Source organism: Prionailurus bengalensis, chromosome A2 (genome assembly GCF_016509475.1).
Source record: "Prionailurus bengalensis isolate Pbe53 chromosome A2, Fcat_Pben_1.1_paternal_pri, whole genome shotgun sequence".
NCBI classification, from domain to species: Eukaryota; Metazoa; Chordata; class Mammalia; order Carnivora; family Felidae; genus Prionailurus; species Prionailurus bengalensis.
Genome location: NC_057348.1, coordinates 132,622,992 through 132,645,491, shown reverse-complemented (window position 1 = coordinate 132,645,491; position 22,500 = coordinate 132,622,992). Strand labels below are relative to the sequence as shown.

Sequence of the window (22,500 nt, the reverse complement as noted above, 5' to 3'; positions counted from 1 at the left end):
TTATTCAACGCTCCTATTGCACAGAGTGGGAGTCACTTTCCAAGTGTTACAGGTACAGGTAAAGCCAGGACTAGTATACATGCTGGCCTCTGCAATGTTTCTTGGAATCTTGTTATTCCTGCTATCCCATGTTGCCTTCATCAAGTGCACTGAACTTAATTCTTTCTAGTGGTGGTGGTACCAAGTCTTGCCAACTAGGCTATGAACTTCACAGATCAGGAGAGCAATGGATATAGCAAGCACCTAGTAAATATGTGTTGATTGGATAAATGATGTGCCATCAAGTCACTCAGAGTTTCATTTGCACTAATTCTAGAGATTTTCTTAATGTTTATTATTGAGAGAGAGAGAGAGAGAGAGCAAGTAGGGGAGGGGAGAGAAAGAGGGAGACAGAGGATCTGAAGCAGGCTCTGAACTCACAGCAGAGTGCCTGACATAGGGCTTGAACTCATGAACCACAAGATCATGACCTGAGCTGAAGTTGGACACTTAACTGACTGAGCCACCCAGGTGCCCTTCATTTGCACTAATTCTAAAAAAAAATTCAGGGTGCCTGGCTGGCTCAGTTTGTAGAGCATGCAACTCTTGATCTCAGGGTCATGAGTTCAAGCCCCATGTGGGGCATGAAGCCTACTTTAAAGAGAGAGAGAGGGAAAGTTTCTCTCTGGAACTAAGTATACTTAGAATCCTTACCATCCAGAAGTAGTTCACAAACAAGGTATGAGACCTGGGAAAGATGTAAATAAAATTTTCCCTTAAGGCTACAGTATTAGACTGCTAACTTACTAAAAATAAACTAAAACCAAAGCTAATAATTATTAATACTCAATTTTTAAAATATTTATTGCTACCAGCACAATATCTAAGAAAGAAATAAAAAAGTAACAAGAGAGATTAAGCATCTCAGAGAATAAGATTGTTTGAAAGTTATAGGACCTATGCCTGTAGGTGGGGGGAATCTTTTTCAATAAAAATAAAATTCCACCATGATTATCCCCATTCATATTATATTTCACATTTTTGGATCTCCATGCTTCCATGCTTCATATGACACCTGAAGGGAAATTGAACACAAGGAAACCACATGCCTTTGGTGGGTTGTAGGACAAATAAGGCATTAATCTCTTCTGTGGCCATTAGCAACATCTTTCCCTTTTTGTCTCCATTGCAGATATTTTCTTTTTAGGAAAAAATGTGGATATTTCTACACTGTTTCTTTTTTTTGTTTGTTTGTTTACTGTTTGTTCATTTATTTTGAGAGAGGGGAGCCTGACGTGGGCCTTGATCCCATGACTGTGAGATTATGACCTGAGCTGAAATCAAGAGTGGGGTGCTTAACCGAATGAGATACCCTAGGTGCCCCCTGTAGTGTTCATTTTTTAAGGTACCCTGTGTTAACACCACTGTAAGATCATTAATTTTTCTTGCGAAAATACTCCCCTCCACCGTAGAAACATTTCTGACAATTCAAATAAAATAAAGGAATGCTTTTAAAGAAACACCCTCTCTGTTCAGTGCTCACCAATTCTGCCTTCTGTATCCTCTTCTCCAGTGAAAATATTTTATAGGTTCTAATTACTAGGGTGTAATTTAAAATAGTAAATTATATGTACTTGGTATTTTGATTAACTTATAAGTATAGTATAAAGTAACACTGAGTAATTTAGGCACCTCATTTATAACCTTTGGTCATGTAGCAGTGGTTAAGTGGTTAATGATATAGTGGGCTTTAAGGATAAAATGTTTGGGTTTGAATCCTGGCTTCCTTACGTCCTAGCTGTGTGACTGGGAAGTTACTCTATATGTCCTTTTCTTTACTCATAAAGGAGGAGTAATAAAGTACCCACTTTATACAGTTGTTAGGAGGATTAAGTGATTTTTTTTATATATGTGAACCACTTAGAACAGTGCCTGGGTCATAAGTGATCAATGAATGTTAGATACAGTCATGATATAATTACAACCTTAAATACATTTGGGAGAAGATATGTATAAATACATGATCTAATTTTAAACACTGTATGAGTTTAATTAGCTCTAAAAATATTTTAGCCCTTCTCCCAATGTGAGATTTTTATTACTATATCAGAAAAGTCATAAAAGAATGATATATGTCTCCCACATATCAGATGCCAGGCATTAGGGTGATTAAAGTAATCCTAGTAACAGCTGCACTTCCTTAAAAGTACATTTGAGGTAATAAAGTCAATGGAACAAAATAACATGACATATTAATATAATTATTCCAAAGAATTATTTACTAATAATTTCCTGAACACAGAAACACTAAACCAGAAGCCTAGGTCATATCTTGGATCATTTTTAGATCAACGGAGGAAAGCAAATTTCAGAGTAGAAGGGCCATCATTGAAAAGCCCTGTACACCGACCTCCTACACTTACTCTCCTCCATCATCCATCCCAGGGCTCATCATTAGCTTGCCATTAAAATCATTAACATGTGTGCATTGAATGGTCCAGGCTTGCCTCACATTTGCTGTGCACATTAGGGCTTATGGAGTCTGATAGTGTATGTTTAGCTGAAGAAACCTTACATAGGTTAACTCAAAGTTGACTCAAAAGTGGACATTTTCAGAGATATAGCAATAAACATACACTTGTTGGGGAATTTTTTTTTCTACCAAAAATTCCTTTGTGCTGTGTTTTGAGCCACGTCCCCTGTGTCTGTAATGATGTAAAGAACATCAATCTCACTCTGACAGTAAGAGCCAATAACATGTCACTATTATCTTTTAGTGCCAATAATTAATTTAACAAAAGTGTATGGAGTACTTTCCATATATAAGGCACTGTGGGGGCTTGAAATAGCGATCAAAGAATTTGCAGTCTAATATGGAAGAAATATGTACCCAGATAACTACAAGATTGCCCTCCATAAGTGTACTAAGAGAAGGAGCGATTGAGACAGGAGGAGTTCACAGCTGGGAAAGATGATTTGCCTCTAAGAAGACCTGCAATGTATGTATACTCTTAATGGCATTCTTTTAAGACAATAAAGTAAGAGAAAGTTCAAATGGACAAAAGAGAGAAATCCTTGACTATCCTGATGATAGTTCTTTCTGGGTTTGAGGATGGTTTCGATATTCATCATGCCATGTTTTCCTTTCACTGATTTGAAATTTATGTGCTGCTTCCTTCAGGGATGTTAAGGACTGCAGTCCTTAACAGAGTCTTTAATAATAAGTAAAGTAGAAGCTACTTCAAACAAATAAAATCAGTTGTTTCCAGGAACAAAATAGATGATATGCATTTGAAACATCAAAATATTAGCTTTTTTTTTTTAACTTATGGACATAATGAAAGAAAAAATAAAACCGGTGGAGTCACTGATTTTTTTACTGTCTGAAAACTTGAATAGGGATAATAAAGAGACACATTTTTAACATATTTTAAGGCAGGAGTCTATGAAGTCTGGATTGGATGATTTTGCCAGCCACTTATTTAGTTATTGGGCACCTAACACAAGCCAGGCATCTGTATTACTACAGACGTAAGAGTACAAACCTTTGGCACAGGAGGACACAGAAAGAAGGTAATCATGTTTGATAGTCACTGTAGTCGTTCTTAACCTGATAAATACGGCATATTTCTTTAGGTGGATTTGGAAACAAGTTCATCTTTGATTTTAAAGCAAATGATCCATTTGGTAAATAGTGGATATTCTTTCAAGCAAGAATCCACAAATTCATTGCTTATGGTTTAAAAACTTTTCTTTCCATGAAATAGATTTTTCTTAAAAAGTGTTTTTATTTTTATTTTTTGAGAGAGAATGAGTGGGGGAAGGGAAGAGAGAGAGGGAGGGAGATAATACCCAGCAGGCTCTGCTCTGTCAGTGCTGTCAGTGCCAAGCCCAACATTGGGCTCGACTAAGCCACCCAGGCGCCCCAAATAGATTTTTTAAATGTTTATTTATTTTTGAGAGAGAGAGACAGAGTGTCAGTGGGGGAGGGGCAGAGAGAGAGGGAGGCACAGAATCCAAAGCAGGCTGCAGGCTCTGAGCTGTCAGCAGAGTCGGACTCAGGACTCAAACCCACGAACTACAAGATCATGACCTGAGCCAGTCAGACGCCAGTCACCCAGGTGCCCCCAAATAGAAGATTTCAAATTCAGCTATTCTGTGTAGTCCACTGCCTCTGATTTTCTACAGAAATGCAGTGGTTTATATTTCCAGTTTAAAGAAGATAAACCCACCTCCTAATTTAATATAACTTGCATTTGGGAGAACTAGAATGCTACTTGGAATTTCTCTGGATAAAGGGAGAGCAAGTATTTAGTGACAGAGACGTAAAGTCTGCTATTACTCTCTGACAGAGAAGTATAAAGTCAGTAAATGAAAAGGAAGTGCTTCTAGATGGATAAAAGTTACTTCTTGTTAAAAGTGAAAAGAATTCAACAGACATTATGTGCAAACCACTGGGCTAGGGGCTGATATGAACAATAGTTCCTGTTTTCATAGTTTCCAATGTAATAGGAGGTACGATGTATACAAAAGTAACTCTGATACCAGGCAGAATGTGATCAGTACCACAGTTGACAAAGTGTTAGGAAAGAGGGGAGGTAAATTCTGGCAATGCAATCAGTGAGTACTTTATGAAAGAGGGAGGTGTCACTTCAGGCAGGCTTTGAAATATGTGAAAATGTTCATAATGCAGAAACGAGGGAAAGGACCTTCTGAGTGGAAATGGGGAAAATGGATAATCTTAAATGTGTTGTGGGAAACCTGAGAGTGTGCAGAGGCCATGGAGAAAGGAGGGTTAGTAATAAAGAAATATGTTAGAAAGCAGAGCAAGGTCAGATGGTGAAGGGCCCTTGAGTTGCATTTTATGGAGTTTAAAATTTATTCTCTGCCAGCTGAAGGGCTATTGATGGTTTCTGAGCCCGGCAGCGAAAAGATAGAAGAGTTTTGGAGGATTAACTTGCAAAGCTTACACTGAGTGTAGGACACTGGAGGGAGGATTCCCAGTTAGGAGACCACTAAAACAGTGTAACAGGTAATGGGATGGTTAGGACTAAGGTGGAGGGATTAGGAACAGTGGAGAGCACTGAAAATTTTAGGCTATAGGCCACGGAGTAAAACGGTTTTGCATCCATTGATCCTAAATTTATATGTATGTGAAATAGTTCCCTCATATGCTCTACCACGGAGCTAGAAGGACCTACATCTATGTCCAAAATTCTAAGTGGTTGGGGCACCTGGGTGGCTCAATCAGTTAAGTATCTGACTTTGGCTCAGGTCATGATCTCATGGTTCGTGAGTTCGAGCCCTACATCGGGTTCTGCCCTGTCAGTGTGGAGCCTGTTTGGAATTCTCTCTCCCCAATCTCTCTCTGCCCCTCCCCAGCATGTGTGCATGCTCTATCTCAAGTTTAAAAGAAGATTCTAGAAGTTAAAAGAGGAGATGACTTTCCATAACTCATATACAATTTTGATGAATCTTTATATTTTCTGTTTTAATTGCTCAAGGAAGAGAAGTAGATCCCAGAAAGTGAGAGATATTAGAAACTGGAAGATGAGAAGATATTGAAAATGAATCTCTATAGTCTTCTTTGTGATTGAGAGAGCAGTCAGTAGCAGAAATGATCACAAAAACTCATAAAGGCTATTGACACTCGATATTTAGATATTTTATATATTTTTAATCCTTACTTTGTGTTCTTATGTCACTTTATATATTTTTTAATGTTTGCTTGTTTGTTTATTTATTTAGAGATAAAGAGAGCACAAGTGGGAGAAGGACAAAAAGAGAAAGACAAAGAACGTGAAGCAGGCTCCAGGCTCTGAGCTGTCAATGCAGAGCCTGACATGGGGCTCGAATTCATGAACCGTGAGATCATAACCAGAGCCAAAGTTGCATGCTTAACAGACTAAGCCAACCAGACACCCCTTCTTATGTTATTTTAAAGACTAAATAAAAAAAACTGCTTCACAGTGAAGGAAACAATCAACAAAACTAAAAGGCAATCTTTGGAATGGGAGAAGATATTTGCAAATAACATATCTGATAAAAGGTTAGTATCCAAAATATATAAAGAACTTACAAACCCTCAACACCCAAAAAATGAATAACCCAATTTAAAAATGGGCAGAAGACATGAATAGACATTTTTCCAAAGAAGACATCCAGATAACCAAGAGACACATGAAAAGATGCTCAACATCACTGATCATCAGGGAAATACAAATCAAAACTACAATGAGATATCACCCTCACACCTATCAGAATGTCTAAAATTAAAAACACAAGAAAAAAACAGGTGTTTGCGAAGATGTGGAGAAAAGGGAACCCTCTTGCTGTCTTGGTGGGAGAGCAAACTGGTGTGGCCATTCTCAAAAATAGTATGGAGGTTCCTCAAAAAGTTAAAAATAGAACTATCCTAAGATTCAGCAATTGCACTACTAGGTATTTACCCAAAGGACACAAAAATACAGATTTGAAAGGATACATGCACCCCAATGTTTATAGCAGCATTATCAACAATAGCCAAATTATGGAAACAGCCCAAGTATGCATCAACTGGTGAATGGATAAAGAAGAAGTGGTATATACGTACAGTGGAATATCACTCAGCCATCAAAAAGAATGAAATCTTGCCATTTGCAAGGACATGGATGGAACTAGAGAGAATTATGCTAAGTGAAGTAAGTCAGTCAAAGACAAATACCATATGATTTAATTTGTATGTGGAATTTAAGAACCAAATGACCGGGGGGGGGGGGGGGGCGGGGAAGACAAACCAAGAAACCAAGACTCTTAACTACAGAGAACAAACAGGGTTACCAGAGGGCAAGTGGGTGGGGGGAAGGGTGAAATAGGGGTTGGGGATTAAGGAGGACACTTGTGATCAGTACCGGGAATTGTATGGAAGTGCTGAATCACTATACACCTGAGACTAATATTACACTGTATGTTAACTAATTTGAATTTAAACAAAACTTTAAAAACGTATTTTAAAACTGAATAGCGAAGGAAAAGTGCATAAAGTGTGGTGACTTTCTCAAGTCCAAAAACTCTACTATTTCTAGAGATGAGTAACAAAAAAAGAAAAGAGGTAAGCCTTTTTAAAAGTAGGTAACATATACCCATGAGGGTCTTGTTAAGAAACTCCAAATAATTGGTGATTTTTAAAAATGCCCCCACCCTATCATCAGCTTGGAGGCTAATGAACTCTAAGATAGGGCTCCCTCTGTCCAATCCCATCCCACAGGCATTCTCCTCTAGGCTTGTTGCCACACCAAGGCAAAGGAATTATTGCCCGTTCCCTGAATGATAGTCACCTTTGCTTGTAATCCTTAAATCCTTTGCACCTATCTTCTCTTACCTCATCTCTGCTTAATATTAGGTTGAGAAATTTGATTGGTATTTTTGTAAGCAAAATCCATCAAATAGAAATAATTTCATAAAGTTCACCCTAAAAATTTACTTCATGTGAAGCCTAACTCAAAGCTAGAGCTCCCACAAAGCCTTTTCTGATTCTCTGTGTGCCTACCCTTAGTTCTTTGAATTTACAATCAGGCTGGTAACTGTCTTCATTCTTTTACTTGGTCTCTCTCACTATCTATGCAGATATCCATTGCTCTACCAGAGTTTTACCTCTTTGTAGGTATAGACCATCTGCCACTTTCCAGCACAGTGCGTTGCATATAATAATTGCTCATTAAATGTTCATTCAATCAAATGAATGAAACTTATTTCTGTGATGTTCAACCTGCCAAACCTCTAGTAGAAGGAAATGCCAAGTAGCAGTTGATTTTTACACTCCAGTTTCTCTCTCACTTTTACAGACCACTCTCAATAATAGTATATACCAAAACACAAACAGAGGCCTAGCTACATTAATAGACTGATTCATTGCCTAAAGAAATGTGTTGGTTCTTTGGTTATGAAATTTATAAGCACTCAAGGCACCATGAAAGGCAGAAGAAATGTTAATTTTTGCCCATATCCTAAAGCAAAGAGTCAAATTATAATGGGGGGGGGGTATCTTTCCAGATTGTGGTCACATAATATATTCCTTAGAGGAATATAAATTGTCTTCATTTTCTTCTTATTCAAGACTAAGTAAAAGATCCGATACACTCGTCCTAGTTTTGTTTGTTTGTTTGTTTGTTTTTATTTTTTTTTAATTTTTTTTTCAACGTTTATTTATTTTTTTTGGGACAGAGAGAGACAGAGCATGAACGGGGGAGGGGCAGAGAGAGAGGGAGACACAGAATCGGAAACAGGCTCCAGGCTCTGAGCCATCAGCCCAGAGCCTGACGCGGGGCTCGGACTCACGGACCGCGAGATCGTGACCTGGCTGAAGTCGGACGCTTAACCGACTGCGCCACCCAGGCGCCCTGTTTGTTTGTTTTTAAGATTAAGAAAGTACTATGAATAAAGTTCTCTTTAACTGAGATGTTCCAAATATATTTAAGTCAATAGACGTTAGATTTTAGAATCACAACAGTGTGTCCTTATTTAACAGTTTAACTTTAACAATTAAAATCTTTATATGTCATTTTTTATGAGAAACTCAGTGGCACAATGTAATTTTGTTTGAGGCTTTCAGAAATACAATATTTACTAACACCATGAAGCTAATGATAAAATTTTAAGTCTCTCTCTTTTTTTTTATTTTTTAGGACTAGACATATGGTAGTATTTGATAAATTGTTGGTCATTCAATCAAGAAATTAGGAATTTTCAAGGTTGATCTAAAACCAAGTTAATTGATCATGTAAAGAATGTGCTAGTTATTTATTGACAGCATGTACCATTATTTTCTATGTATATTTTTTAGTTTGTTTATTTATTTATTTATTTATTTAATTCTCAAGTTAGTTAACATATAATATAGTCTTGACTTCAGAAGTAGAACCCAGTGATTCATCACTTACATATAACACCCAGTGTCCATCCTAAGGGGACACTTGTTGGGAAAATTTTAAGTCTTAAGTATTATGGTATATGCACAAATGCTTTGTAAAAATTACAATTAATAGCTCATATCTACAATATGGGTGATTTTAGGAAATGTACAGTTACTTTTATCACACATTTGTAAGTCAGAACTAAATGTAATACTAGATTAAAATTGTTTTTGTGTTTTAATGATTAGGAGATATCTTTGTACCTTTTCTTTAGATAATCCTAGTTATTTCAGAAAAATTATAATATATTTCATACAGTGTACCTACTTAAAAGAATAATAAATATTTTATATGAAGAGGTATAATACATCTTTTAAAAATCCAGGGGCGCCTGGGTGGCGCAGTCGGTTAAGCGTCCGACTTCAGCCAGGTCACGATCTCGCGGTCCGTGAGTTCGAGCCCCGCGTCGGGCTCTGGGCTGATGGCTCGGAGCCTGGAGCCTGTTTCCGATTCTGTGTCTCCCTCTCTCTCTGCCCCTCCCCCATTCATGCTCTGTCTCTCTCTGTCTCAAAAATAAATAAACGTTAAAAAAAATTTAAAAAAAATCCAGTAAGAATATTTTTAACCTTTCCCCTGTCGTAGCACACCTGAAGGATAAAACATGCTTCTCTCAGTAACTATGAATCATTACTACAAAAAAAATGTTACTCCTGGGAGAATACTCAAAAAACTATTCTCAGAAATAGTGTTAGGGCCCTAATGCTTCAATTCTACTGTGGATATTCATTATATTTGACCCAATATAGCAATATTTATCCAGTAAAATTAACATATTTACAGTACTTTGAGAAACATACTGTATATCTTGAAATATGTGTAGTCCTTAAACCATGCATTACTTCTATTTAATTTATCTAGTTTGGATACCTTTAACTTGCATGGTATATACACTGGTTAACTTCAACAGAAAATATTTATAGTCATACAAATTCTTTACCTCTTTTTTTTTTATCAGTATGTCCTAATTGTTGATTAACAACATTAAAAAATATCAGAGTATAATGAGTATTGCTATAGGCTAATATGCTGTCCATTGGTTTGTATAGGTTTTCACTATTTCACCAAAAAAATCAAAATTTTTCTTTTCTTTTTTCTTTTCTTTTCTCTTCCCTTCTTCTTCTTCTTCTTCTTCTTCTTCTTCTTCGAGAGAGAGAAAGAGAGAGAGAGAGAGAGGGAGAGCACGCAGCACAAGCTAGCAGGGGAAGGGGCAGAGGGAGTGGGAGAGAGAGAATCTTAGGCAGGCTCCATGCCCAGTGCAGAGCCTGATACGGGGCTCAAGCTCAGAACGGTAAGATCACGACCTGAGCCAAAATCAAGAGCTGGACGCTCAACCAACCGAGACGCCCAGGTGCCCCCAAATCAAAATTTTTCTAATTAAAAGGAAATACCTAGGGGCGCCTGGGTGGCGCAGTTGGTTAAGCGTCCGACTTCAGCCAGGTCACGATCTCGCGGTCCGTGAGTTCGAGCCCCGCGTCAGGCTCTGGGCTGATGGCTCAGAGCCTGGAGCCTGTTTCCGATTCTGTGTCTCCCTCTCTCTCTGCCCCTCCCCCATTCATGCTCTGTCTCTCTCTGTCCCAAAAATAAATAAACGTTGAAAAAAAAAATTTAAATAAAAAAAATAAAAGGAAATACCTGGATAAGATGGGGTTTTCTTTTAGCTATTTATAATGTCTATATTTAGTTCTTGGCACAGAACTGTAGAATGAATAATGATAACTACTAGTATGTAAGCATTATAAAAAAATCAAATTATAAGATTAGCACTTTATTTGTTTTTGTTTTTGTTTTCATTTTTAATATATGAAATTTATTGTCAAATTGGTTTCCATACAACACCCAGTGCTTAAGATTAGCACTTTAACTATCAATTTTATATATGCTTGAAAAAAATTTGATTCAATTAGTTCAAATTTGCTAATTGTGCAATCTTTATGCTTACTACATAAATATCATTGCTTTAACGATGTACAATGAATTCTAAAATATAAGCACAGGATCCTTTATTAAGACACAAAGATTTAGCTTCATGACACTCAATTTTTAGTTTTGTTTGTTACTTTTGAGTAGCTAACTTCTATCAGCTGGTATCTTAGAAGATTCAATCACATCAAATAATTTTTTAAAAGTCTTTTTTTCCCCGAAAGAAGAAGTTTTAGAGGAAAACTAGTGAGATAATTGATGTACATTTAGAAAGCATATGAAAAATGGAGATTGTGGAAATTCAATTTTACTCATTTCCTTCTAGTATAAATACAAGGAAATGATATAATTATATTTGGAATTTAAGGGTAGATTTATAAAATTTGCAAGTTTAGTTATCTCCATTTGTATAAAGTCAGGTTGAAATGAGAAACAATTCCTGTTTCTTAAACACTTGTAACTTTTAGAGTAATATTTTGTTTAGGAAGTATTTTAGTTTAACATATCAAAGAAATAAGGTAATGAATGAAACTAAAGTTTTAAAAGGAAAAGTTTGATTTTAAAAGAAAAAAATTTCTGTTGTACTTTTATTGATTTACTTTGAGAGGGAGAGAAAGTGGGGTAGGGGCACAGGGAGAGAGGCAAGAGAGAGAATCCCAACAAGGCTCTGCACTGTCAGCTCACAGCCCCGATGTGGGGCTTGAACCCACAAACCATGAGATCATGACCTGAGCCGAAATCAAGAGTTGGACATTTAACCGACTGAGCCACCAGGTGCTCTTCATATTATTTTTTTTAAATGAGAGATGATCTTAGCCTAATGTGAGTAATTAAACAACTAAAGTTACCTACACTGACATTGAGAAACTATCTGCTTAATTTTACTTAAGATTTTATTCTTTTGATATAATAATCCTCCTTCTGCCAAAATACAGATTTTATTTCCTAAATTAAACACACAGCAGAGAAATAATTCTCTGTTTTACAAAAGTCAATAAGAAGGCCATATATTAAAGCCACTAGACATGAAAAATTAGCTATAGATTTATTAAAGAAATTACAAAACAGATACTAGTATAGTTAAATTTTTTCCAGTTTATTATTTTTCAAGATTTTCTCTTCTGTAAATTAAAATAACATTTACCACAAAATTTTTACTGTTGTCTGAATTATCTTTGTTTTGATTTGAATGAGTCTGCACATAGCTACCATTAGAACAGTACTTGGAACCACTACTCCAGTTATTACCCCATTTCAAAAGATAAAAATTCTGCTTATCTCTTGATGAAAATAAAAATATTCCTCCTCCCAGAAATGTGCAACCAGGAAGAGCAAGACAGAACAACTGGAGAGAACAAGTGACTCCTCTTTCCATGTATACCTTGTATCACTTGTTTCATTCAGAATATAATTAGAAAATGCCCTGCTAAATTCCCTACACCTTTTTTGCGTTGGCTAAAAATAAACTGACAAATGAATTTTAATTTTTCATCTTAAGGTCAGAATACAACTTTAATCCTAATATAGTTAATAAATCTTATATCTCCTTTAATCTGTCATCTAAAAATCACAGCCATTTATTTGATTGAAAGGAATATTGTTTCCAGATAACTGTAATAAAAATTTCTTTTCTAAGGTACACTGCCAGTCTCAAGGATGGAGTTTATAATTCTATCCTACATCCCAATGGATCTGACCCCAAGATGGAGATCTAAAGTTCCATTTAAAGTCAATAGAAGTTCTAAGAAATATAACAAAAAGGTGGACTAAGGTTAATAAAACATAATTTTATAAATTGTACGCATATATATGTGTATCAAAATTTCTCTAAGATTTCTTGCCCTTACCTTCAGCATTATACTGAAATTTATTCAAATTTATGCAACATTGTTTAAAGGACCTGGATTTTACATGATTTGAAGGCTCGCTCCCAAATGATTTCAGATAGTTTTGCTGCAGTGCTCTTAAAAAAAACATAACAACAAAATTCATTATGATTTATCATTCTATTTGATTTATAAAAGTAATAGATATGACCCAAACAGCTGCAATAAAATGAAAATACAATTGTAATTACTTTGATCATTGATGAGTATGAACAGATTTTGCCCAATCTCAGAACTAAAACTAGTTGCATGTTGAGATATAATTGGTACTATTCAATTTTGTGTCTCATAAATGGAAACCTTCAACCAACATCTAGCTGTGGATCTAGGATCTGTATATTTCTGATCTGTAGGCCAGTGAAATAAAAGAAAATCTAAATTAAATCTTGACACTCAGCCATTAAGGGGGCTTTGCTGCTGCTCCAGAACTCCTTTGAACTATTCATCCAAGAAATGTGTTTGCCTTGTTTCTTGGAATAAGTTTCAATCAAAAATGTCAGGATGAGTATAAAGGTACACAAAATGTATATCCCTGTTCCTAATTCCCTCTTTGATAACTTGGCTTCTGGCTCCTTGAAGACTTTGCCCTCAAAGTCCTATAACTGGGCCCTACAGCTGTGGCTAGCCCCCCCCACCAATGTGGCTCACCCATTTTCTGGACTGTGGTCTATTTCCCTTTGCCACATTGCCTGATGGGATGTTGTCCATCCACTGCTGGCTCTTGATGAAGCTCTCTCCTGGATATCTTTACAGAGATTGCTGTCCGCCGGGATTACATATGGTTCATGTCATTAGGTCTGTCTAATCTGTGAGACTGGCCGCTCTGCTGAAACTATTTCTCTGCTCAAATTAAATTGTAGTGTTGGCTCAGTGTTCAGTTTTCTCCTGAACTACGCTAAGTTATGCTCTATTAGTTCCAAACACACGATTGAAATAGGGAATAAAGCCAATAGTTACCTCTTGTTCTAAATCTAATACATTATGTCCTTTTTTAACCTGCAAATTAACAAAAGGAATCTTATTTTTAACGTTCATTTATTTTTGAGAGAGAGATGGACAGAGAGATAGAATGAGAGAGAGAGAGAATAGATGAAGGATGGACAGAGAGAGATGGAGAGAGAGTATTCCAAGCTCTGTTCTGACAGCATGGAGCCTGATGTGGGGCTCAACCTCGTGAACTGTGAGATCATGACCTGAGCTGAAGTCAAAAGTCGGAAGCCTAACGGACAGAGCCACCCAGGTGCCCCAGCGAAGGGATCTTATATTTAATGTTGCAAATGCAAATTTTAAAAAAAAAAATTTTTTTTCAACGTTTATTTATTTTTGGGACAGAGAGAGACAGAGCATGAACGGGGGAGGGGCAGAGAGAGAGGGAGACACAGAATCGGAAACAGGCTCCAGGCTCCGAGCCATCAGCCCAGAGCCCGACGCGGGGCTCGAACTCCCGGACCGCAAGATCGTGACCTGGCTGAAGTCAGACGCTTAACCGACTGCGCCACCCAGGCGCCCCTAAAATGCAAATTTTTATAGAGTAAGGTAACATTGCATGAGTATACATTGAATGAATACTGTTACTTCTGACTTTTAAATGTTTTGATGATGTTACTCCATTTTTAGTCTTCAAAGATTAAGATAATGTTGAATGAACACAAGAACATTAGTTTCCACTAGTTATATTAAACTATTTGATCATCTGTTGCTTACATGAATTATTTAATTCTATTCTAATGATAGAAACTGCTTACGGAATAGAGAAACCCAGTAAAAAGTTTTATACTGTAGTTTTTGGTGTCAAAATATTCAAGTATATTGTGACACTCATGTTAATGATCAATTTTAGATTCTGATAAACTAGTTAAAATACATATAATTGTAACACATATTAAAATATAATTTTTCATCATGGAAAGTAATTTCACATTAAGTAATATTCTGAAATGATAGCTGACTTCATGTAATAAATACCTTTGGTCATAAAATTCCTATAGTTGCCAACTATACATCCACTTCCCAAACCCCATGTCAAAAGCTGAAGTTAAAACACCATACAGGTATATTAAAATCTTCATTTCACCCTGGTAGTAGAAGTATGAAGAAATTAATACAGCATAGCAATATTCCTTTTCTAACAATGCAGTCAATGACATTTTGACCCTTAGAGAAAGGAAATTTCTAAGGCTCAACCCGTGTTAGTGCAAATGAAGATGTTCCTCCTAACAAGGTATCTTCTTTAGATATGAAATAAAATCAGTAAGCTACAGTACTGTCAGCTAAAAGTTTTCCGACACACTTTGCCTAAATGGTGGGGATTCAAGCCATGGATGTCAGATATCATCTGTATAGTTCTATAAAAATCCTTCAAAACCCTATAGGAACCCACAAATTCCCACAATTGGCACGGTAGGGAGACAACACCTTTTAGCTGAAGGCTCTGTACCTCTGGGAGGATCTTTTTATTAAGAGGAACTAGAATGAGTTGTAAGTGCCACATATGGGGACTGGAATAATGTAAAAAAGAACAGCAGCCACTGAGCCACACTTGTAGCACTTAAAAAAAAAAAAAGATGAGATGATAAAGAGCTGGCATAATCATAAGTTCTGTACAATCACTTTGGAAAGAGATCTCAAAGCTAACTAGCAAAGTTAATGAAAAGTTTAGAGATTAAATAAATATGGAATTAACTCAGAATGAGAATTATGAGGCCCAGAAATGCTAGGACCAAAATATAAATAAATAAACAAACAAATAAATAAATAAATAAATAAACAAAATAAAAATTAAAGGTGACTGAAAGTTGTGAATTAGAAAATCTGCAAAAACATATGTAAAGCAAAAAAAAAAAAGAGAGAAAGAAAAAGGAAAAAAAGCTTTTATGTTTAGAGCTTCAAAATGCTCTTTTTTTGTTTTGTTTTTTGTTTTTTTGTTTTTTCAAAATGCCTCTTAATGATCCAAAATATCAGCAAAAATAGCGTGGGCTTAACCAGCATGAAAACAATGAGAGAGAGCATTCTACTTGCTCAACTTGTCAGTCACTTTCAACTGCTTTCCTCTGAAATACAGAGCCACTTTAATTTTAAATGCTTTTGTCCACAGAGAGATCTAAGGTCTGTAGGGATTTTACATAAAATGTCACCAACTAAAGGTGTAGGGTCTGCAAATTCTGCATGTACCTACAAAGTGCAATTTAAATTTTAAGGCAGCCAAGGAGCAGAGAAGGAAGCAAGGCAATATTACATACGCGAATATCTTTATTATGTTCTATGACAAGTCACGATTTATATTTGATTTTCAATACTGTTTTACAAAATGGGAGTCCGGAGGTCCTTTTTAGTGCTCTTTGGTTGCAAAATATAATTGCCAAGAGAGGCTGAAGTTTATCAGTGGAATGATACAACCACTGAGGTTCTCAAGAAGCAGAGGATGCTGTAAAGAGGACTGGGACACGCATTGTATAGAAAGTTCTGGGGCATGTAGAATACGTGTTCAACATGTTAATCAAAAAGATTAATGTGATCCCTATTGCAGTCCTGAAATACTACTATATGACTCCTTTTATGTGATGCCTCAGCCTTTGATTTCATTACTCTAAAGTTTTGGCTTCTAAGGACAACAGATTTATTTTCTAGTCTTATATGAACCATATTAACATTCTGATTCTATATGGAAGATCATTAACTCTCGAACTTCAAATATTTGCTTTAATAAGAGGGAGAAAATAATAATCACCTGCAACTAATGTAGAATATTATTAGCGAGTAGAACTTTGAAATGACACAGAGGCTGAAAGGATTCAGGAATGACATGTAAGAAATGATCTGAAAACTCAACAGTAGGAGACTCTAATAATCAGAAAGGGGAACGACATGACAATGGAAGGCTTTGTGAGTAAAGGCCTCAATACAAAACCAGTCTAGGAAGAACATTGATTTTGATCTCTAGAAACAAAATTTGAAAATACAAAAATAGGAATCTCACTTAACATGTTTCAAAAGAGAAAAAAAAAAAAGCAAAGATGAACCAACTTATTGAGAGCAAGGAGAAACAACTGATTAGTAAAAAAAAAAAAAAAAAAAGAACCAAGTTGAACTAAATATGGTAGGTATATCAATAAACTTCTCTTTTTGCTTCAGGTTTAGAAGGAGACGGGAAATGGACTGATTCTACCAGTACAAGTTCACCTTCCAGCTCTGCTCCAAATGTTTTCTTATCTTTTCGTTCAGTTATGTTTAACTTGTGGGAGAAGGGAGTAGGTTCAAATTATTTCCGCTTGAACACAGCATCAATCCTCTGTAAGTAGTCTTTTTAAGAGGCGAACATTGATATAAAACAAGTATCTAACTTAATTTTATCCATATTCTGTAGAACTCTGAGAAGTCATGAAGGAGGAAATATTGGCATGAGGTACATAAGGGAAGAGTATTCTAAAATAATAATGATACACAGCTCAGACTTAGGGGAGGCATTCTTATTTCTTTTAATTTTTTTAAATGTTTATTTTTGAGAGACAGAGACAGAGCATGAGCAGGGGAGGGGCAGAGAGAGAGGGAGACAGAGAATCTGAAGCAGGCTCCAGGCTCTAAGATGTCAGGACAGAGCCCGACGTGGGGCTCGAACTCATGAACCGAATTGTAGGATCATGATCTAAGCTGAAGTTGGAAGCTTAACCAACTGAGCCAACCAGGAGCCCCAGGGGAAGTATTCTTTTTTTTTTTTTAATTTTTTTTAACGTTTTATTTATTTTTGAGACAGGGAGAGACAGAGCATGAACAGGGGAGGGTCAGAGAGAGGGAGACACAGAATCTGAAACAGGCTCCAGGTTCTGAGCTGTCAGCAGAGCCCGACGCGGGGCCCGAACTCACGGACCGCGAAATCATGACCTGAGCCAAAGTCGGCCTCTTAACCAACTGAGCCACCCAGGCGCCCTGGGGAAGTATTCTTTACATGTGTTCAGACCATGATGACCCTATAACTCTTTGACAACAGTATAAAATACATATTTTAAAATCTATTTGGCTGAAAAGAGTCAAATCAAGTTTAAAAAAACTTATTATGTACAATCTATATTATTCTACCTAGCTTTAACCTTTCTTCCTTTTTTCTAAAATCCCCTTGAAAATTCGATCTGATTAATAATGCATTAATTTCAGTATTTTTTTTTCTTTTTTAATTCACCTTCAACAAGATAAATAAAATTTAACAAGATCTGAGAGGACAATCACGAATGAGGTGAAGGGGCCTGCTACTTACTATTCTGATAAATTTGAACAGTTATAAAATACTTATAAACTAAATAATTAAAATTCAAAATAAAACTTCACGAACTTTACCAATATTTAGAAAGATCTGTGAGTTCCCTCATAAAGACGAACACTGTATTTAGTCATCTCTTCTTTCTAAAAATCCCTTGTTTTCCCTTTGTCTTCAGGGTTCAGAGAGAATCCTGGATTTCCTCTTGTAGGGATTACATTGTGAAGTCAAACCATTTCACATAAACTCATCTTCCATGTGATTCTTCGTAATAGTCATCACACAGTTACCAAGTGCTTACTTGATATGAGTTAGCATGTCGGAGGCTTCAAATTGTACGATACATCCAAAACATAGTATCTGTCCTTCAGCTGGGGCTATCTGCAAAGTGAGCACGCAGTAGGCTTGTGCACACATTCACACACAGGCTTTGTTAGTACCAGTAAATGGTATGTGGAGCAAGCTCTTCCAAAGTGTGGAGCAAAGTGTGCGTCATGATAGCACCGTTACTCAGGAAAGCTTCCTAGAAAAATAGGACTAGGCTCCTAAGAAAAGGCAGAATTTAGGTTAAGGGGAAAGAGATGAAGAGCCAAAAAAGGAAAAGGCAGAAAGACAAGTAGTGAATGCAAAATGAATGCACTAGTTTGGCAAAAGCCTTCATTCAGGGCATTCTAAGAGTAAAACTTGGAGTGAAGAGAAAGTGTTAAATATGGAACATCAAACTGCAGAATATGGATCACAATTTGACATCTCCTGTTCTCCTAAAATAATTTATGAAAAGCACTAATCTGTAGCTATTCCAATCTTCTAAAACTTCAAAACATCTCTACCAATCCCAGGAGAATACTTCAATATTCTACTATGTTACCATTTGGATTTTGATTATACCATTTTGGAGTTGAATAAAAAGACTAAACAAACAAACAAACAAGCAAACAAAAAAGGCTCAGTTTCTTGAATCAAAGGACACTTAGGCTCTTGGATTCAACAAGTAAAATACTGAACACATCGTCTTCCCTCTTGAGCCTTTCCTCTTACAACTTCCAGTTTTCTTTGTGAGCTTCCAAAGTTGCTATGACTTTTCCTAATTTTCCTCTTTGTCCCCAACATTCAGTGGGTTGTCTTATCTGGTCTTTTTCCTCATAATACTTCTTGTATTGATTCCTTGGTCGCCACTCTGAGGCTTGTACGTAAGTCAGGTACTACCTACCACAAGAATTAATCTTCTGCTCTCAGTCTCTCCCAACTCCAGAATATCCTACCAGGTGTGAGTTTCGTTTAGCACACTTCCAGATTACTCTTCCTAAAGCACAGCTCTGACAGTGTGAAACTCAAGCTCATGACATTAAGAGGCTCCATACAGCCTAAAAAAAAACACCACAGCTTGATATTTAAGACACTCAATAGTCTACTAACCACCACTTCATACATTCTAAATTCTGTTTTCCTTTTTGTATTCTAAATTCCTGTCAAACCTATTAGTCAATGCTTTCTAGGCATATATCATGAGTTCCTGTTCTGGGTTGGTATTATTCATCTGGATTGTTCATTATCTATAACCTCAAATAACATCTTTTTTTTTTCTTTTCTCAAAAATCCCTTATCCTGCTGAGTCTGAGTAACCTTCTCACTACTATAAACTTCTGTGTCATATTGTTTCCTTTTGTGGACTGGCTTACTTCATGAATTATAAGAGGGGGTGAGAGGAAAAGGAAAGGGATGGTCAAGGAAACTAAACACACATTTATGGACTACCTTAAAAATGCATTAAAATGTGAAATATCTTAATATCATATTTACTTTCACTTAGAGTAACAATGAGGTATTACAAGATGTAATATAAGCTAGTAACTGTGTGAGGGACACGGGGAGGAATTATTATCTTCCAGGCACTCATTTCATTTGAAAGAATCCTATGAGGTACGTATTATTATTAGTTACCTCATTTTCAGCTGAGAAAACTGAGGAAAGAAATGAATTCTACTCAGCTATTAGGTGCTAAATCTGGGGTTGGAACACCAACGATATGTCACTAGAGCCCATATACCAAAAGCAGCAGGCCTTTCTACTTCTCATTCCCAATTGCATCAGTAGAACTACTCCCTTCCAAAATAACAACAAGTACCATGGCTTTATTTCAGGGCACAGAAATATTCAACTTAAATATTCTCTAACAATTCTTTCACTTCTGTTTAATTTACAAAGTACTTGGAAGTGCATTTAATTATATGTAGCCAAATTTTGATTGAGAGAATCAGATAATATTTTTCCTTTGCCCCATAGTGTACATAAAATGCTTAGCATTCTTTAAGTACAAGCATATTCAAACTCTAAAAAGATGAAGATACAGAATGCTGAAGTGACATGCCATCAATAATATTTGACGTCCAATATACAAAAAGTTAATGATAGAAGAAACAGATTCGAAGAATGAATGACAAGTCAATATTTTGCAAGATAATTAAAAAATTGATTGTAATTTATATAAATTAGGAAAAGATCAGATTTGGTCTTCCTCGGATTTTTTTTTCCTGAAATCTACTTCCAACAGGAAAGGGAAGCTTTCCTTATACCTCTCTATGGAAAATACACCTAAGTTATTTTTCCACATGCACTAATTCATACTGGCAGAAAGCATACAATAAACTGGCTATGAACATTTTAGCTTTATATGCCTATAGTGGCAGTACATCAGGCACTAAATCCATAATTTTTATATATTATTTTATACATCCTATGTTTTTGCTGAAATATTTCACAATTAAATTCAACTAAATAATAAAATGAAGAGTCTGAAATAGCAATTGCCAAAAGAAAAAAATACAACTAACCTAGCAATGCCATAGCTCAGCCCAATGACTATTTCAGGTTATAAAATAAAATGTTTAACAAACTATTGACTGAATCATTAATGTTTATTTCATTATTCTTATCACTGGACGCTCACACTTAAGAAAACACTTCTTTACGTACCCTTCCATTTGGTACACGACCACCAGTATCCACTGCATATTAACACAGGGAGTTATATCAGCAGCAGCTTAAACACTTTCATTATGAACGTCTTTCATTTCTCTGAAATAGGTCTTTTTTAAAAAGGGGAAAACAGGATCTAACTCTTGTTTGCTCTTTAAAGTTTTATTGTTTTAGCATTTTATACAGAGAGCGAGCACCAGCATACTCAGGAGAACTGCTGAAAGTAAAAGGCCTCAAGCTACCCACTGCCTGGCTGATAGGATAAAGCAGAGGTATAAAAACTTTTGTCTGATTGCTCACTTTCCTTGTTTTAGAGTATTCCTGCTCTCAAGAGCATATATTCATGTTCTTTCTACTTCGAGTTTTATTACTTCTTTTGTATTATTTAATACATCTAAAGACACTTCCAAAAGACAAATTTTTCCATTTTGAGAGAGTAATGGTTCGGAACCTGATAAAACACATTAATGTTCACAGTGTGTTTTGCGCAAAGGTGATAGGGTAAAAGTGCTAGAAAGCAATTAAGCTCATGATCTTAAAGACATTAATATGTCAAATAGAAGAAGATGTTTAAAAAGTCAACAAAAATAATATCCTAGGAAAGGTCAAATGGATACAGGCGTGTATAAAGACCACATTTCTCATTCGGGTCTTTGACTAGACATTCAATGCAGAGATGGGGGAAAAATATAAAAATGAGAGAAAGTACTAGTCTTACCTCAATAACTTGAAATTTAGAAGTATATGATGTTTAACTCCAGGAAGTATGGACCTAAGTGTTGGCTCATCCTAACAACTGCGTGGTGTATACACTTTATTATTCAGATTATAATTTTTCCCCCGAATGCTAAGTTCTACCAAGGTCAATACTTTTTAGTAAACAAGAAACTGATATGCTTGGCCTACTGAATAAGGCCAGGCATTTTTTAAAGTGTCATACACATTTCTGAAATCCACAAAACATCAATTTTTAATACATCTACTCTCTCAGCTCCATTAAAAAGATGGTAGAGGAAAGATTTTAGAGTAATTAATGATATAGTTAGCTGCTAAATATTAATAGGAATCGTAGTCTTGCATAAAATATAACATATAAACCTTGCCAATACAGACGCACCAGTAATTAAAGTTGAATATGTAATTACACTGATTTATAAGACAGGCAAAAAGTTACACTTTACTAGCTTCTATGTAAACTGTGGCTAACAGTTAAACTTTGCATTTTACGGTTTATAAAAACGGGCAATATCTTGACTACAGTTCATAAATGGTTTAGAGACCTGTAATAGTAGTAAAAATTACGACAACTTATTCCATCATGAATATTTTTATTGCCCCATACAAACCAAACTGTGATAATGACCCATAAGATGTAGACTCATCTTAGACCCTGCTGTACCCCCAAGAGAATGCTCCTAGTGCTAAGAATTTGTAGAGGACTGCTAGTATAATAATTATGGGACATTGGAGAGAATCTAAAAGATGCATTAAGACTGATTTCGATACACTTTTTCGTATCATGAACACGGGGGCAATTGAA

The 22,500-nt window shown here is 36.0% G+C and overlaps 1 protein-coding gene across 1 annotated transcript in view; it reads right to left on the bottom strand.

The window, feature by feature from the left end:
• FOXP2 (forkhead box P2) overlaps positions 1-22,500 on the bottom strand; it is a 569,999-nt gene that overhangs the window by 9,847 nt on the left and 537,652 nt on the right. The gene's annotated exons all lie outside the window — the stretch shown is intronic.